This window comes from Sciurus vulgaris, assembly GCF_902686455.1.
Source record: "Sciurus vulgaris genome assembly, chromosome: 7".
In the NCBI taxonomy this organism is placed as follows: domain Eukaryota; kingdom Metazoa; phylum Chordata; class Mammalia; order Rodentia; family Sciuridae; genus Sciurus; species Sciurus vulgaris.
The window spans coordinates 162,131,722-162,150,580 of NC_136467.1; the positions used below are offsets into that span (position 1 = coordinate 162,131,722).

General features: G+C 43.6%; 1 pseudogene across 1 annotated transcript; it reads right to left on the minus strand.

Moving 5' to 3' along the window:
- Positions 1-14,461: 14,461 nt before the first annotated feature.
- Positions 14,462-18,519, minus strand: LOC306666137 (focal adhesion kinase 1-like; annotated as a pseudogene). Its single transcript has one exon. The product of its transcript is annotated as a focal adhesion kinase 1-like (transcript).
- Between the last annotated feature and the right edge of the window lie 340 nt (positions 18,520-18,859).

Sequence of the window (18,859 nt, forward strand, 5' to 3'; positions counted from 1 at the left end):
GTGAAGTGGTCACACCTGGAATGCCAGCTACCAGGGGCTTGAGGTTCCAGGATCCCATGTTTGAGGTCAGCCTGGGCCCCTTAGTGAGACCCTGTGTTTAAATTTTTAAAAAATATTGTCTGGCAGAAAGATCCTGAATTCCACATGCAGTATCTCAAATCAACAAATATTTGTAGGTTTAAACATTTATAGACAGATGTGCCAAGTGCCAGCATCAGGGCCCAGTATGATCCCCATCCTCCTGTGGAGAAGTTGAGCACTCAGCAGAACCAGCCTCACCCTGCCTCACACACCTGTCCCTGCCCCTTTTCACAGTCATATGCTGGACTCGGCTAGGTGTTTCTAGATGTGATTGCCTGGTTTTTATCTTGGTCTTTTCCTCATCTTGATCCAGATGTGCACAGTTCTGAACGAGGTCTGGAACTGACCCCTGGCCTTGTACCTCATCTTCTATGTACACACAGGCTGATCTGCACTCCTTAAGTTAAGTCTAGGAAAGTCTAAGTATCCAAATGAGCCCACCACCTAGTGGGGCTACCTTGAGAACATCGGCCTGTAATCTCACTGGAACACCCAGACAGAACAGCCTCACAGGCCACAGGACAGGAATTGCTCCTCCTTGACCCGCTCCTGTCTGCATCCTCCCCCTGGATGGTGCTGCCTGTACCACTCAGAGCATGGCCCCAAGGCAGATGGGCCTAGGTTTTGTACCTGACTTGTCCCTCTTTGTTTGGGTAACACTGGCAAATTAACATCAACCCCTTGAATCTCCTCTGCCATTTGGAAGCTGAAGCAATCACTGATCCCTTATAGTTTTGATGCAGATTGTACATGACCCCATGTGTGTGGAGTATCTTGCATGACTCAGGGCAGAAAGAATGCTCTCAACCATGGATGTTTGTCCTACAATATCCACAGGAGGATGAAACCAGGAGCCCCCTCCTACCCTCAGGCCCTCAGATCAGAGCCCATATGGGTGCCCCATCCCAGCACACTGCCAATCCTGCCCCACAGACCCCACACAATGTTTACTCACCTTCTCTGCCTCTCCATTAATATTCCACAGCCTGGCTCTCCCTGGAGCCTCCAGAACACCCCAGAGGAGGCTCAGTCCCACTGAATGGGTTATTTATGAGGAGGAGACCAGTTCTGCAGCTCACAGAGGGCACAGTCTGACCTCAAGAGTGATAGGTTCAGCTCTGTTGCAATGCCTTCTTGAGGTTGGCATTCAGGCCTGGCCAAGGCCAGACTGAGGAATGGGGTGTTTTGGAGTAAGTTACAGGGCCACAGAGTGGAGAGTGCTGCAGGCACTTTCAGGTAAAGGGCTCTCCAGGAAAAGGAAAGCAGCCAGAGAAGAGCTCAATGTGGGAGGACTGCTCTCTATCTTCCAGAAAACAAATGCTCCACAAGGCACCAAGCTAAGGAATGCCACAGTTTTCCTTGACATCTTACCTGTGCACAAATGCACACAGCCCCATTATCAAACTGCAGAACCACACATGTGCAGAGTCAGAGCACCTCAGTTAAATCCATCCCACAGCACCTGCTCCCACTCTCCAGGTGTTCTCTGCAGTTGCTCTGTGGCCCTGCAATGTGCCCAATTCCTCTGCTGCTTCACCTTCACTGTTCACCACTTAAGCACTTTCTCCCTTCTCTGAAGAAAAAATTCTGCATCACATTACCCTACACGTTTTATGGGCCCCACCTGCTTTACTGCATGAAAAACTCTCCTTTCAAGTGCTTTACAATTTCTAGACATGGTCCAGTGGCAGAGCATCCTCTTATTGTTCCATCTGCATTAGTGACCCCAGGAAGGTGAACTTGGGGCTGTGGCATGTTCTCTCATTTCTCATGAGCTTTCTATGTTCTTCCCACTGGCTCTTTGGGCTTGAATGTTTGGAAATGTCCATTTCAACTCCTCCTCACTGGCACTTGGTATTTTCATTTTAAGAATGTCTTTGCCCACCAAGAGTGTGCCATCTGACATCCCTCTCCTTCTTTTATTTATGTTGCCAAGTGCTGAGTCCTCAGGCCTCACAAGGGTGGATGACTGTGTTCAGTGGATTCTCTTTCTCCTGAAAGTCCCTATGGATTGCTCTGCATGGAAGCAAGTGTGATATTCTAAATCTCTGACTTCAGGTTCAGTGAAGGTGAGCAGAACCGTAACCCAGCTCTTCCCAGGGATTTGCGTTCCTCAAGAGGTATGCACCAGGGTGGCCACAGGAGAAGAGCAATAGGAAAGGACACAGGAAAGGAGGAGACTGGGTAGGACATCAGCTCTTGACCCTGGTTGGGAGAAGGAAATGCAGTGTCTGGGAGAGCCTCCACAGTTGTGCTATGGACAGAATTGGCCCTGCACCCAAACACTGCCAGATATGCTGCACCTCTCCAGGCACCATGTGTGTCTGGTAACCTGTGTGCAGAAGTCAGTGCTGGACATGGGCAGGACTAAGCACTTGGACCTGTCAGCCCACTATGAATTCCAGAGTCATAAACTGAGTGAGGCACCACTGGGCTGTTGTTCTCCCACCTGTGAATTGAGGATCGCTGCACTAACTCTTGCTTTCACACCTGCTTAGGACTCACCTGAGTCATTTTCGGAGACAAACCAGTCTTGCTATCAGTTATGCTCAGGACTCACCTAAGTCACATTCAAAGGCACCCAGTCTTCCTATTACCCCTGCTCAAGACTCACCTGAGTCATGTTCACAGGCATCCAGTCTTTCTAATACCCCTGGTCAGGATGCACCTGATTCATGTTCACAGGCAAACACAGCACTGCTCTAATCCAGGTCCCTTCCTGGCCATGCCCAGCCTGGGTCACATGAAGCATCCACAACAGGAAAATGAGCAGCTACCTCCTGTTGTAGGATGGTTTCTTGTTTTGTCCATTGACTCCATTTAATGCAGTGATCCTGCAAATGCTAATAAAGCACACATTCATATCTATTTAGCCAATCCATGGTGAAGAGCCACAGAAATGTGTGGAAATTCTTCTTGCACTCAAAAATAGCATCGTTTCCACCAGGAACACCCACTTATTTTGAACAAAGGAGCTGAGTGCGACAAATGTTCCCTTTGATCTGATTTTTTTTTTTTTTTCCTTTCTTTTTTTCTTTTTTTTTTTTTTTTTTTTTGCATAGGACAGGGAGAAGCCTGGGCACTGCTAGGCAAGGGCACACACCCACAGACCCAGAGGAGACAGCACTGGTGGATGAGGAACACAAATCCATAGAATCCAGAAGAGTCTGAGTAATGGTGGGTGATAGGTGCTCACCAGAGGACGAAGATTAGAGTGAGAACAGAAAGGTAAGGGGTGCTTTGTAATAATATTCAGCAAAAATGAGCAACTGTGCATGAGTGCCTCTCACCACAGGACTCAGAAGACTCTGAGCAATGGTGTGGTAGGTGAGGTTAAGACAGAAACCAGGGAATGCTGACTACTCTTAGACTGTATATGGTCATACACAGAAGGAAGATGAGGCAGATAAAAGACTGGCTAGGGGAACATAGCACATGGCTCAGATGAGAATGAGCACTGCTGGGTGTGGGCACTCACAGAGAGATCCAGAAGAGTACTAAGCCCTACTAGATGAGGTGCAATCATGAAGAGAACATGGAAGGGAAAAGATACTGGAGGGTAAGACTCACTCACTAACAATATTCATCAAAAACTGAACTCCTGTGTGTGATGGGAGATCTCCAAAGGACTCATATGACACTGAAAAATGGTGTGTGAATGGAGATTAAGGACAAGACCCAGAGAAGACAACACTGTCAGATGAGGGGCGCTCATCCACAGGACACAAAGCAGTCTGAGCAAGGTTTGCCTTAGGGAAAAAGCAACAAGACAGAGAAAAGGCTGTGCACTCTTTAGTGAGGGTCAGTCACCCAAAGAACCCAGAGACAAATGAGGAAGGAATGGTTAAGTAACTCAAGAAAAAGAAATAGATAAAACTGGGCACTATTGTAATAGTGGTGCTCACCAACAGGACTCAGAAGAAACAAAGCAATGGTGAGGTACGTTAGGTTAAGAAAGAACCCAGAAAAGCCTGAGCAATGTTAGGTTACTTATGATCACACACAGGAGCCAGAGGAGGTTAAGATAAGATTGTAAACTGGAACTTAGCACATGGCACAGAGCACTGCTGCATGAGGTACACTCAAACAGAGGTCCTGGAATAGACTGAGAACTTTTGGATGAGGGGTGCTCACACAAAGAACTCAGAAGACCCTGGGCAATGTTTGTTGAGAGAAGGTTTAGGGTCAAACCCAGAGAAGAGAGAGCCAAGATAGATACGGTGTGCTTGACTACAGGATCCATAGGAGACAGAAGTCTTCTGCGGGGGGGGGGGGGTCTCATCCATAGAACTTAGAGTTTTAGGAACATTTTTGAAAGTGTCCCTTGGACCAATGTTTCATTCCCTTCAGGAATAAATGGGACGGTCCCATTTCAAAGGTCAAAAGAAGTCTCTATTATGATAGGAAATTGTCCTTGGCCATATTTCACACTGTCTCTTGAAGGTTTACATTGTTCCTGACTCAGAGTTCCTAGGAGGTTTTCTTTCCTGTCAAAAGAGAGCAGTCTGTGAAGTATCAGAGGTTCCTGAAAATACTTAAATATATGCTTTAAATTCACTGTTCAGAAAGATGTCAGAAATGCTGAGCATGCTATATCACTTGAGAAATTGTGTGGAAATGGAGAATGATGACTGGTGGAATTAAGTTCTCTGTGGTGTGGGAATTGACATCACTTAAATTGTCTTAGGGCTTCAGGCATTGGTGAGGAGCCTGTCTGCATTTAGTACCAATGGCCTATTAAGGTTGTTTAAAAGAGGAAGTACCCACATCTCTCCAAGTGCCCACAGTCTCATTGGCATGGATACACAGGTAAGGCTAGACATGGTATATTGACATTAACAGGACTCACTGAGAGAGTTTACTAAGGAAACCAGGTTGCCTAGGTCTCATTGGAGAGTGGGCAATGGTAGATGACGTGTATCCACACACAATACCCAGATGGAACTGAACACTGGTGGAAGAGATGCACTATCCACAGGACTCAGATGATACAGAGCAATGGTGTGTGAATGGAGATTAAGGACAGGATCCAGAGAAGACTGAGCACTGTTAGCTGAGAAATCTGAGCAAGGATAGTCTTGGGGAACCTAGAACATGACAGTGAGAAGACTGAGAACTCTTTGGTGAGGAACACTCACCCAAGGGACCAGAGTAGAATGAGCAAGGAATGTTTAGGTAGCACAGGAAAAATACACAGAGGAAACTGAGCACTATTAGTTGAAGATGGTTCACTCACAGAACCCAGAGAAGAATGAGTAACATCAGGTTAGGTGAATTTAGCAGCTAAAACAGAGAATGTTGAGCAATGTTAGAAAATGGACTATCATCAAGAGGACCTAGTAGAGTCTGAGCACTAGTGGGTGAGGGGCCCTCAGTCCCGGTAGTCAGAGTACCCTGAGAAATGATGGGTTATTGGATATTTAGGGAAGGACCCAGAGAAAACTGAGCACATTTGGGAGAGGGGCACTCACCTATAGGACACAGGCGACCATGAGAAATGCTGGTGGAGGGGAGATTTAGGGCAGGACCCAGAGAAGACTGAGCAGTTAGATGAGGGATGCTTGACCACAGGAACTAGAGGAATATGGCCTCTGTTGGGAGAGGGGTGTTCATCAAGATGTCTCAGCCCCTAGACCATTTTCAAGAGAAAAGTTCACATTTACTTCAGGGGTGGTAGGACAGTGGTGCTTCATAAAAGTTCTGAAGAACTCCTCCATGATAATAGGAAATTGTCCATGGAAACATTTTACATTGTATCTTGAAGATGTGCATTGTGCCTGATCCAGAGGTCTTAGGTGTTTTTAACTCTTGTTAAAATAGAGCAGTCAGTGATATATCAGAGAAGATCCTGAAAATAAATATATGCTTTCCATCCACTGATTAGGGAGATGGCAGAAATCCTGGGCATGTTACATCACTACATCACTCATGAGAGCTGAGTCACTTGAGCAAAGTTGTGGAAATGATGAACTATGAGTGGTGGAACAAGGTCCTCAGTGCTATTGGAATTGACAACCATTAAACTTATCTTGTGTTTGCAGACATTGGTGAGGAAGCTGTCTCTATGGCATCACCAAAGGCCTACTGATATTGTTGGAAATAGGAAGTATCCACATTTTCCAAGTTTGCTCAGTAGTGTTGGCCTTGACATGCATTTAAGTCCAGAGATGTACATTAGCCAAAATGTGATTAAGAGTTCTCTAAGAGAACAATATTACCTAGGGCTCGAGAGTGAGAACTGGGGGGTGAAATTTTCCCACCCACTGTACTGAGAAGAGACTGAGCACTGATGTTAGAGGTTATTCGCCCATGGGACACAGAAGACCCTGAGCAATGGCGTGTAAGAGGAGCCTAAACAAGGGACTGAGCAGGCTGAAAACTTCAAAGTGAGGAATGCTTAACCCAAGGGCACAGGAGACTGAGTACTGCTGGCCAGGGGGCCTGGCTCACAGGACAGTTTATGTACTTATTAATCATGTGAATGTAGTGCTCACTGTTCTCCTTTTGTCTACTCTTCTGATGTGATGTTGAGGCTGATCTGTGGCCTCATGGAATCTTTCTTGTATCCTCTCCTCCCCAGTGTTCTCTCCCCATGGTGGTCTGGGAACAGTGCCCAGGCCAGCCTTTCTCCTTAACTCAGTTACATTTTCTGATGTTATAATGGCATGGGGGTAGGGCAGGCACAGCTGACTTTGTTACCAAGGCCTTGGAGAGGGTGTGAGGCCCTTTGTACAGTCTGTGTCCACCAATGTAACCTTTCTTTAGACCTAATGACCTCTTCCCCCTCTGTCTGCAGTCTGAAGTCTGAAGAGCCTGGTTTCAGCTTGTTTCTGACATGGTCATCACAGAGTTTATGAATGTCTGGTTTGGGGGTGCTGTCCAGGCATCAGGGATTAGGTCACAATGTGACTGTGGAGACTGGGTAACACAGCTTCAGTGTACCATCCAGTGCCTGCTGGAACAAGGGATCTCTTTGCCCCATCATGTGCACAGGGACCCAAAGTTTTGTCTCTCACCTTTGTTCCTCATGATCAGCCCTGAGACACCTGTTCTCCCCTTCTCTGCTCCCCTTTTCCAGCCCTTACCTGGCAGGTGCACACTGCTTAGTGTCTGGCCCTGCTGGAACCCCACCCAGACATGATTTACTAGGTCTTTGACCCTGACAGCAAGAGTCACATTCTCCTGTGAGGTCCTCAGTGTCAAGTGGGATGAAAGTCCACCACATTACCTCAATCTTCCCTTGTCCCTAGGGCTTCTCAGTCAGGTCACCTGTGACCAGGCAGACCTGCCCCTCCACCACAGACCTGCCCAGAGTCCCCAGTGCTACAGAGTGTGGCATGTCATTATTATCACCCTGCCTCCCCAACAGATTTCCCCAGGGGCAAGGGTTTTATAGGAGGCTAAAATGCCTGAAGTCTTGGGGAAGGAAGCAAATGGACCTTGTGTGACTGCAGAACTGTAGCACAGGTGAGGATGCTTGGTCAAGAGGGGCCCAGGTGCTCTCCTTTTCTCACCCCCTAGTCCTCCTTTCTAAGAGTTTCTGGGATTTACCAAAACCTGCAGGTATCCTGGTAATGAATAGGGTGGCAGTGTACCCAAACCCCAAGTCCTCAAACGCCAAGCTCAAGGTGTGTGCTGCCCTCAGGGGCAGCCTCAACCTGACCCATAACCCTGAGTCCCTCTCCATTTCAACTCCTTCCACTTGTCAGGCTGGGAGGGCCTTCAGGTTGGGACCCTGGGGTCTCTCTAAGATGCTCAGGGTGGCTTCAAACTTGATCCTTCTGCTTAGCCTCCTGAGTGCCTAGCATCATAAGTAGGGCACTCTGCCAACCTCAGCCCCCTTCTTGTTCAACAGGGGACCTTCCTTCACAAGGGCCATGTCAGGGAAGCCATAAGAGTCAAATCACACTGAAGTCACTCAAGGAGCACAGTTGGTCTAAGGTCTATACTCATGTCCACTTATGTGTTGATGCTGAAGCATGGTCAGCCACACTTTGAGAAGGGCCAAGCAGAGCCCTGAAAACCTGCCCACTCCCAACATGTCTACAAAGGCTAATTGTATCAATCCATAATGCTCCATAAATAATAACAACCTGGGCATATAATGTTTACCCCATGTGCCTTCCTCTCCTCCTGACCCAGGCCAAATTTGTTCACTGGGAAAATTGGTCTGTATTCAACTACAACCATTTTCCTCTTTAAATAGACATGGAAAAATGTTTCTCTCATGTCACCTCCCCTCAGGACTGTGAGTCTTGTCATGAAACTAAGGTTTTTGGCAGAAATGTTTTCAAATATGAAATTAAACATTCATTAGAAAGTTTTGCCTTCAGATGGTTTTCCAGCAGAGCATTTCACAGAGTCATAACAGAAGAGGATCCAGTCACCTACCATTCTGTGCCTCTTCAGATAATAAGTCTTTCAGTTTCTCAACATTTTATCCTGTGTTAAATCAACTGAATAGAACACAGTTGAAAAAGTAGCACTTTTAAATGGGAGTTCATTCCAATGAGAGTTTCCAGCAAGGTGCTGTGGTAGGAACTAGCAGTCCTTCCCTTGTGACCTGGATTCCTTAAGAGTAGGCATTTATAGAGATGAGATACCTGTCAGGAGCTGATAGTTTATAACATTCTCATGAAAATGCTGATGTGAGTATTTAATCAGCAAGTTCTTGAATAATGAAACACACCAGAATTCCATGGCATGAAATTCAAAAGTCAACTGCAGTAGTTTGTGGGAAGTAGTAGACTTCTGTGGCATACTTCCAGTATCTCTGCAAATTAATTGGACTTGTACACTTGGGACTGCTCTATGTCAGCCTAAATGGCAGCTGGGAACCCTAGAGATGATGACAAAAGAGAGCTGCTTTTTGCACTGCATTTTCTCAGTCTGTTGTGTGGTGCATTAGGAAGATACTGTTTTTTTTTATTTATTTTGTTTTCTTTTCTTTTTAAGAAATGAGGGAGTTTGTATTGAATATATATTACTGCTTCTGCTGATGACTCAAAGTGGGTATTTAAAAACTGTTTTCCCTTATCATTGGAGTTTCAGTCTCAATTCAAATGAAGAATTTGTACAGACTTTTGTTGATTTCATGAATGTTCTGAAGCCATAATTTGTAGAATTGTGTGAAGTATGTGGTGTTCTCATCATTGCCATGGTTCTTGGAATTTTTTGATTGTGCTTTGTAGGGTAAGAAATGATACAAGAACATGTGTTTGAAAGAATTTACATTTAAAGAATAAAATCAGAGACATTAGTTATGTGGCTGGTTTGTGGTAGGTGTAAGCAATTTCAAGAAAATAAAAAGAATTTTGTGTCTTAGAAATGCTTTAGATTCTCTTGTTTGTGATCTATAACTCCTATCACATCTTTAGTTATTCTTCAAAATGTTCTATTGTTGAAATTTAGGGTTCACTCCTAGTGGTTGTCATTTTTGTATTTTAACAGAGATATATAATTTTTGTTTAAATCTCTGATGTTGAGTGCACTATTTTGAGATTCATCATTCAGTAATGCACTTCTGTATTTGTACGTATTTAAATTTAAGTGAGTGTGTGTTTTTTCATTCCCATAAACCATTACATAAGTTTATATTTCATTTTATTTTATTCCAAAATGTACTTGTGCAGAGTAAGGAAAGGCTTTACTCCAAGCTCATGTGCCAGAAAAGCCAAATCACTAATTTCACTAGACACTAATTTTAAAATAAATTACTATATTTAAATTGCAGAGGGCTCAATAGAGTAGACTGAGAGCAGGGGAAATCCAGTTTAAGGGTGAGTGCTGGGGACAAAATTAGAGTTAATTATTGTCCATGTTTTTGTGATTATGTCAAAATGCATCCTAACAATAGATGAAACTAAAGAGCGACGAGAAATCTGGATCATTCTGGAAGGAGACCTATTTAACCTCTTTATTTTCACAAAAAGCAATCCCATTTGTCTTGAATACTACCTTGTGTCTTCATTCTCTATTTCCCACTCTTCCTCCCTCCCTTGTTTCTTTTCTATCCATCACTAGATATCCCCATTTACTCTCCATGATTTCTTCTCATAATCAAGCACTTGGAAATCAAACACTGTAAGGGAATATAGTCATTGATATTGAGTGCCAATACTCTTGAGTTGTTTTCTTTAGACAGACATGAGAAATACATTTATTAAATGTTTTTTACATTCCCAAATACCATTAATTATGTTTGTGTTTAATTTTATTTTATTCCAGACCTTAACTACTGTGGATCAATATAGGAAACCTTAGATTTCTTTATTATGACTGGTACTCAGGGAAAAAAAAGAAAAACAGCCCACCATCTTCAAAAAATGAGACCTATATGCAAAATGTTTTCATCCAGATGATGATTTTTTACCAAAGTCAGAGAATGGAAGAAAGTACTTTTCTTTTCCTCTGGGGATGCCCTCTCTGCTACTGTAAGACAGGTACTGTCAAATATGAGATGCAACACCAAGATTACCAGTCTACTCAGAGCTTATTTAAAGATATCTGTGGTCTGTTCTTTTTCTAGGGCTTTGAGCTGAAGTGTTAGGTTGTTTATTTGTTGATTTTTACTTCTTTTATTGAATGCGCTCCATGAAATAAATTTTCCTCTAAGTACTGCTTTCATAGTGTCCCAAAGACTTTGATATGATGTTTCTTTGTTCTCATTTACCTCTAAGAATTTTTTAATTTCCTTCCTAATATCTTCTGTTATCCATTCATCATGTAATAGCATATTGTTTAATCTCCAGGTGTTGGAGTAGCTTCTGTTTTTTACTCTTTCATTTATTTCTAACTTCAAACCATTATGATCTGATAGAATACAAGGTAGTGTCTCTATCTTCTTGTATTTGCTTACATTAGCTTTGTGGCATAATATATGGTCTATTTTAGAGAAGGATCCATGTGCTGCTGAGAAGAAAGTGTATTCGCTCTTGGTTGGATGGTATATTCTATAAATGTCCAGTTAAGTCTAAATTATTGATTGTGTTATTGAGATCTATGGTTTCTTTGTTCAATTTTTGTTTGGAAGATCTGTCCAGTGGTGAGAGAGGCGTGTTAAAATCACCTAGTATTATTGTGTTATGGTCTATTTGGTTTCTGAAATTGAAAAGGATTTCTTTGACATACATGGATGAGCCACTGTTTGGGGCATAGATGTTTATGATTGTTATGTCTTGCTGATTTATGGTTCCCTTAAGCAGTATGTAATGTCCTTCTTTATCCCTTTTGACTAGTTTTGACTTGAAGTCCACCTTATCTGAAATGAGGATGGATACCCCAGCTTTTTTGCTGAGTCCATGTGCATGATATGTTTTCCCCCATCCTTTCACCTTTAGTCTATGTGTATCTCTTTCTACGAGGTGAGTCTCTTGCAGGCAACATATTGTTGGATCTTTCTTTTTGATCCAATCTGCCAGTCTATGTCTTTTGACAGTAAAGTGGCAGGTTACAAGATCAATGCTCATAAATCCAATGCATTTTTATACATAAGTGAGGAATCCTCAGAAAGAGAAATTATGAAAACTACCCCATTCACCATAGCATCGAAAAAAATAAAATACTTGGGAATCAATCTCACAAAAGAGGTAAAAGACCTCTACAATGAGAACTACAGAACACTAAAGAAAGAAATCGAAGAAAACCTTAGAAGATGGAAAGATCTCCCATGTTCTTGGATAGGCCGAATTAATATTGTCAAAATGGCCTTACTACCAAAAGTGCTATACAGATTCAATGGAATCCCAATTAAAATCCCAATGACGTACCTTACAGAAATAGAGCAAGCAATCATGAAATTCATCTGGAAGAATAAGAAACCCAGAATAGCTAAAGCAATCCTTCGCAGGAAAAATGAAGCAGGGGGTATCGCAATACCCGAACTTAAACTTTATTACAAAGCAATAGTAACAAAGACGGCATGGTACTGGTACCAAAATAGACAGGTAGATCAATGGTACAGAATAGAGGACACGGACACAAACCCAAATAAATACAACTTTCTAATACTAGACAAAGGGGCCAAAAATATGCAATGGAGAAAAGATAGCCTCTTCAACAAGTGGTGCTGGGAGAATTGGAAATCCATATGCAACAGAATGAAACTAAACCCATATCTCTCACCCTGCACAAAACTCAACTCAAAATGGATTAAGGACCTGGGAATCAGACCAGAGACTCTGCAGATTATAGAAGAAAAAGTAGGTCCCGATCTTCAACATGTCGGCCTAGGACCAGACTTCCTCAACAGGACTCCCATAGCACAAGAAATAAAAGCAAGAATCAATAACTGGGATAGATTCAAACTAAAAAGCTTTCTCTCAGCAAAGGAAACTATCAGTAATGTGAAGAAAGAGCCTACAGAGTGGGAGAATATCTTTGCCAATCATACTTCAGATAGAGCACTAATCTCCAGAATCTCTAAAGAACTCAAAAAACTCTACACCAAGAATACAAATAATCCAATCGACAAATGGGCTAAGGAAATGAACAGACACTTCACAGAAGAAGATGTACAAGCAATCAATAAACATATGAAAAAATGTTCAACATCTCTAGTAATAAGAGAAATGCAAATCAAAACCACCCTAAGATTCCATCTCACCCCAATTAGAATGGCGATTATCAAAAATACAAGCAACAGGTGTTGGCGAGGATGTGGGGAGAAAGGTACACTCATACATTGCTGGTGGGGCTGCAAATTAGTGCAGCCACTCTGGAAAGCAGTGTGGAGATTCCTTAGAAAACTTGGAATGGACCCTCCATTTGACCCAGCTATCCCACTCCTTGGCCTATACCCAAAGGATCTAAAATCAGCATACTACAGAGATACAGCCACATCAATGTTCATAGCTGCTCAATTCACAATAGCCAGACTATGGAACCAACCTAGATGCCCTTCAATTGACGAGTGGATAAAGAAACTGTGGTATATATACACAATGGAATATTACTCAGCCATAAAGAATGACAAAATTATGGCATTTGCAGGCAAATGGATGAAATTGGAGAATATCATGCTAAGTGAGATAAGCCAATCTCAAAAAGACAAGGGATGAATGATATCGCTAATAAGTGGAGGATGACACATAATGGGTAGAGGGAAGGGTTAGTGTTAGGGTTAGAGTTAGGGTTAGGGAGGGGGGCAAGTATGGAGGAAGAAAGTACTGTATAGAGGGTAAAGAGGGGTGGGAGGGGTGGGGGGAAGGGGAAAAAATAACAGAATGAATCAAACAACATTACTGTATGTGGATTTATGATTACACAAATGGTATGCCTTTGCGCCATGTACAAACAGAGAGGCAACATGTATCCCATTTGTTTACAATAAAATAAAAAAAAATAAATAAAAAAAATAAAGATATCTGTGGCATAGAACTTCATCTTGGAAGCCTCAGCTCCAAATCGAAAAGAAAAAAGTGGCAGAGGAGGGAGAGGAGGCTACTCAGCAAAATTCAGAGGAACTTAGGAACTTTCCTAAATCCATATATGGGGATCTCAACAATAAGAAGCTAATGTTTGAAAAACTATAATTGCAGAGAGATTGATAGAGTTGTGAGAGAAGAGAACAAGAAGTGCTCAGAATTGAACTGGAACAAATTTTATTCCATGCTTTTGGAAGTATGACAAAATTTATCCTAAAGTCATATTAAATTTATTTAATCAATAAAAGAGCAAAAGTAATACCAAAAAAGTAAAATGTGGTATGATTTAACAATTTGTATTACAAATTAATATACTTTACAAAATTAAAGAGAATATCCTAGGAATGAACAAATACAGGAGATGAGTAGAATAATTTGCAATTAATTATCATATAAAATATGAAATTTTCATGACTGATATTTGTATAGTGATAATAGTGTACATAGCCCGGGCACATTTATCTGGTGTCAGTCATTATCTCCTGTGGTTGGAAAACACTTTTCCTTGATACCTGTCATATTTCTGGAACTGTTTCATGTAGTTCATCACTTACCTTTATTTATTTATTTTTTTATGGCAACACCTTTTTAATAGGTCAAAGTAACTGCACAGTTCATTATATTCTTCCTGAGAATAATTCATATCCCCTGACAAACAAAAGGGAGGCTGTGTTCTTCAGAATTATCTAAGAGGACAATGGTGCAATAGCTGGACATCTAGAGAACCAAACACCTGTGTCCCGCTTAGTTCTCCATGGGGAAAATAGACACGATGAGGGTCAGCCAGCACCTGTGGCTATAGGGGCCAACATGGCTTTAATCTTTCCTTATAAATCATATAAAAATGGAAAACAGTGGTTCTGGACTCCTTTCTGCAGTCTGGAAGTGTTCTGGTACAAAACGTTTCTGCTTCCAAGAGAAATCACACAACAACCAACAGGCACCTTATCCTGGTGAGAAGATGCGGCTCTTGGCTCCAATGCAGTGCTTCAATGTTCATGTGACATGAAAGGTGGGAGACAGAAGGGTGTACATAGGTTTTCCTGAAATGACTCAAGTCTTCAAAATATAGCTTTTATATTATTTCTTTGTAAATGGGATTAGCATATTGCAACAGAAGGGTGTTCTAGCAAAACCCCAGTCTGGATAATAACACTATGCAAGAAAGGAATCCTCGGCATCCTGGGATTCTTCATCACATTCTCACATTCTATCCTTCCTATATTCAGTGAAAGAGGGTCAGGAGTGAAAGTAGCCCCCAGGCCGTTTCCACTGGAACACCCCAACAGGAACGCGGGCTGCTCTTCACATTCCTGCCTTAACTTCATTTTGACACAGGGCCTTGCTGAGTTGCTGAGGCTGGCCTTGAATTTACAGACTTCTTGCCTGGGTCTCCCAAGCTGTTGGGATTGAAGGTGTGCACCACTGTACCCGGCCTCATATTCTTAAAAGCTTCTTAATGTATAATTTTCATTCTTTAAAAATGCCACATTTTGGACCCCAGACTTTTCTGAACGTCATGATTTAAAAAAAAAAAAAAAAGGGACAAAAATTAACCCAAGTCAAGATGTGGTTAAACTTATGTGAGAGGTTTTCAACCAACTGCTGCTGGGCTGGAGCTGCTGTGCTGGCTGGTGCCAGAGGACATGGCTGCTCTGGTTGCTGGTGGAAGGCTGGTGAGCAGCTTCCAGGGGAGGCTCAGTGTGGCCTCACCTGCCCCAGCAGCTTCAGTTGTGCCTGGTCAATGGCATCCAGCAGGTTCTTGGCATCTACCACGAGGGTGTGGGCAGCAGTCAACATCTGCTTCTTGTACTCCTGCTGCAAGCTGGTCATGGCGCACTGCTGGGCCAGTCGCATCTTGCTGATGAGCTCTCCCAGGTTGGAGTTGAGCAGCTTCTCTGCCATCTCGATCTCTTGGTGTGTGCTGGTGGGGAGGACAGGAATAATCTTTTCCACAGTAGCCAACAGTGTCCGCAGGGCCAAGTCAACTTCTTTCACCATAGGGATGTACTCCTCAGTTAGGCCTGGCTGGATTTTACTGGACATCTCGATGACAGCTTTCACCAGGCCCGTCACATTCTCATACACCTTGTCATTGGACCGGTCCAGGTTGGCAGTGGGAGGGGGGCTGATTTCCTGGGGTTGAAGCCTCCATGGCTTGACACCCTCATTGTAGCTGTCCCCAGGGCTGCTGAGGCTGGTGAGACTGCCCAGGTGGCCAGGGGCTCTGGGGCGAGGTTTTCTTTGGTGGAGCTGCAGGATCTGGTTTGCCCACAGGCTGATAGATGTGTTGGTTTCCCTTCGGACCCTGACAACTCCCCTCCTCCCTGTTGATACTGCCTCAAGAGAGTCTCACATCAGGTTTCATAAACCTCTCCTCTTTCTCCAGCCAGCACTGATCTTCCTCCATTTCCTGCTGCTGTCGGATCACCCACTCTTCCATCAGGTATGCAGGCAACACCTCCCCATTCCCCTCAGGTCCAATGCCACTGAGTCCTCCACATTGGGCTGCCACATGGGTATCTCCTGGGGCCTGTGATTCAATGATTCTGACTGGTCCATGAGAGACGGTGGGCCGGGGTAGATGCTGCCAGCCATGGTTGTGAGTCCATGTGGGCCAGGGTAGCCAGAGACTTGATAATGATTGCTCTGCACCATGTGTTGTGGGCTGGAGTAAAATCCTTTGCTGGAGCGTGGACTGGGATAACCAAGTCTGCTCAGCTAGGGTGGCACTTCGTCAGACCCTCCAGAGTCCCAAGACATGGTAGCCTGTCTTCTGGACTCCATCCTCATCCATTCTTCCTGCTGAGCCTTCTCCTCCTCCAGGATCATGCTTAGCTGCTCTTTAAGTTCAGTAAACCTGAACCACCTGCTGGGGTCATAGGTCCAGCATTTCATCATAAGGCTGTAGAGGGTAGGAGGACAATATGAAGGCATTGGTAATCTTTCTCCATGTTCAATTCAACCAATCACATCATTGTTCTTCACTCCTTGAAAAGGCTTCACATCATGCATCAGTATCTCCCACATACATACACCAAACATCCACACATCACTAGCTGAGGTAAAATGTCGAAAACTGATTGACTCTGGAGCCATCCATTTAATAGAAAATTTTCCTTTGGAAGCTTCATAGTAAGTATTATCTTCCATGTACCAGGATAATCCAATGTTTCCTAATTTTACACAATCATTTGAGGATATCAGGACATTCTGAGCAGCAATGTCCCTGTGTACAAATCTTTTGCTCTCCAGATATGCCAGTGCGGTAATGAGCTGATAAGCATACACGATCAGAGATGCCAGATCCAAGCTGTATTTCCTTACTTGCAAAAATGACCTCAGCTCTCCCAGAGCACACAGCTCCATGATTATCCACATGGCGTTTTCTGTGATGACACCAATCAACTTCATGATGTGAGGATGGTCAAACTGATGCATTGTTAAAGCTTCTTGAAGTAATTTCTCTCTGACGCTGTTTAAAGTAGTTTTTACATGTTTTAATTGCAACCACCAAAACTGGATTCTCTGAATTCATGTATACGCCTTGATGTACCTCTCCAAACTGGCCTTCTCCAATACAGCGTCCCAGTTCTATCCTTTCTCTTTGAATCTCATAGTCCCTGGTCAAGGGCATGGTGTAAGTATCTTCTTCATCGATTATCTCGGTGTAATTGTCTGTCTCTGACACAGAGACTGCATGTGTCCGCATGCCTTGCTTCTCACTGTTGGCCAACTTGGGTATTGATGGCAAAGCTTGTTCACCTTCTCTCTGAGATCTGATGATGAAGGACTGCGTGGCTCCACTCAACAGCCAGCAGTACCCATCTCTCAGGTCCGCCATGTTCTCCGTGATGCTCAGGGATGGGGCTGTCATCGTCAGAGGCTCTGGGGCACCTGCGATTTTGAGCTGCAGCATTCCTTTTCAGTCTTTGTCTTCACTGTTGGAATACTGAATGGTCTGCACTTGGTTGAAGTTGGCCAGATGTGTAGGATTGCAGCCCTTGTCTGTTAGGTAACTGATCCCTTCTTCCGGGCCAATTGCCAGTTCCACTGAAATAATCCAGCTTGACCCAAGGGCACACTCGAAGCATTCTTTATCAAATCTGTGCACTGGAGAGAGGATCTCAAAGAATTTCAGAATACTTTCTTCTCTGTTAAGGTTGGCAAATTGTCTAAATGTTTGTTGGATCAGTTTTCTTAAAGTTCTGGCCTGGACAGAATCCAGTAAACTCTTAGGAAAAAATCTTTTTAAACCAACATCTTTTTCTAACACTTCATAGTTAGACTTCTTTTCCAGTGCGTTGCCACACATCTCCCAGTATGATCGCCATATTTCTAGACAACCCAACTTCAAAGCAATTTCCTGGTCCACTTGGTCGGCTATCTCTAGCATGTAGTCACTCTTCACCTGTTGGTAGAAGAAATTCAGAATTGGCTTGTCTTCAGTGAACTGGTTCAGAAATCCTTTTGGCAAATAGCGAATCCTCAATTCATATTTCCACTCCTCTGGCAGGTGGGCAAGCTCATACTTCTCCCTCACGCTGGAGACACCTATGACCACATGGAGACAGTGAACCTCCTCCGACCGCAGGTGGCTGAGGCAGAACCAGTAGCAAGCCATGCGCTTCACTCTGTGTCTGTCCACTATCTTCTGGATGATGCCCCAGACATAAGTAGCATCTCTGTGCCTGATAATACTGGCCCAGGTGTCTGGCTCACTATTGCTTTCAAAATAATGAAAGACCTTCAATACTCTCTCCATGGCACCAGAGGAACGTTCCATGCCAGGACCCAGGTGGGTCTTAGCACTTGAGTGTGGTGTGTGTTTCAAGTTGGAGTCAAGGTAAGCAGCTGCCATTATTTTGCTGGATGCTAGGTATCGGTCATATTAGCTCAGAAGGCAGCAAAGCTCTTCGAGGATGTCCAAAGATGATCTGGAAACACTGCTATTGCCTCCTTTCTCCTTCCATGGCAGTCCAGGGCAAGCAGCCACGGCGAGGTCAAGGCTGAGCGCAAGGCTGCGGTGGGGTGACCGCGCTCCCTCCCACGCACATGCCTGGTGCATGGTGGTTTGGCGGGCTGCGGGCTCGTGCCTCGGGCCGTGCTGAGTCATCGTGGCCTGCGTGTGCTCTGTGCCTGCTGAGCCCGCTGTGCCCATCACTTAGCTTTAGAGTTCTTCTTTACTAATGCATATCTCTGAGAAAGGACATAGAATTTAAAGTAAGAGTTTTCCAAAAGAGTAATTTTTGATACAGATTCATTAAACTTAAAAAAAAAAGAGATAAAAGGAGAAAGGAAAATACTAGAAGAAACATAAATCTGCAATACAATAAAAATTTATTTTTATGGCT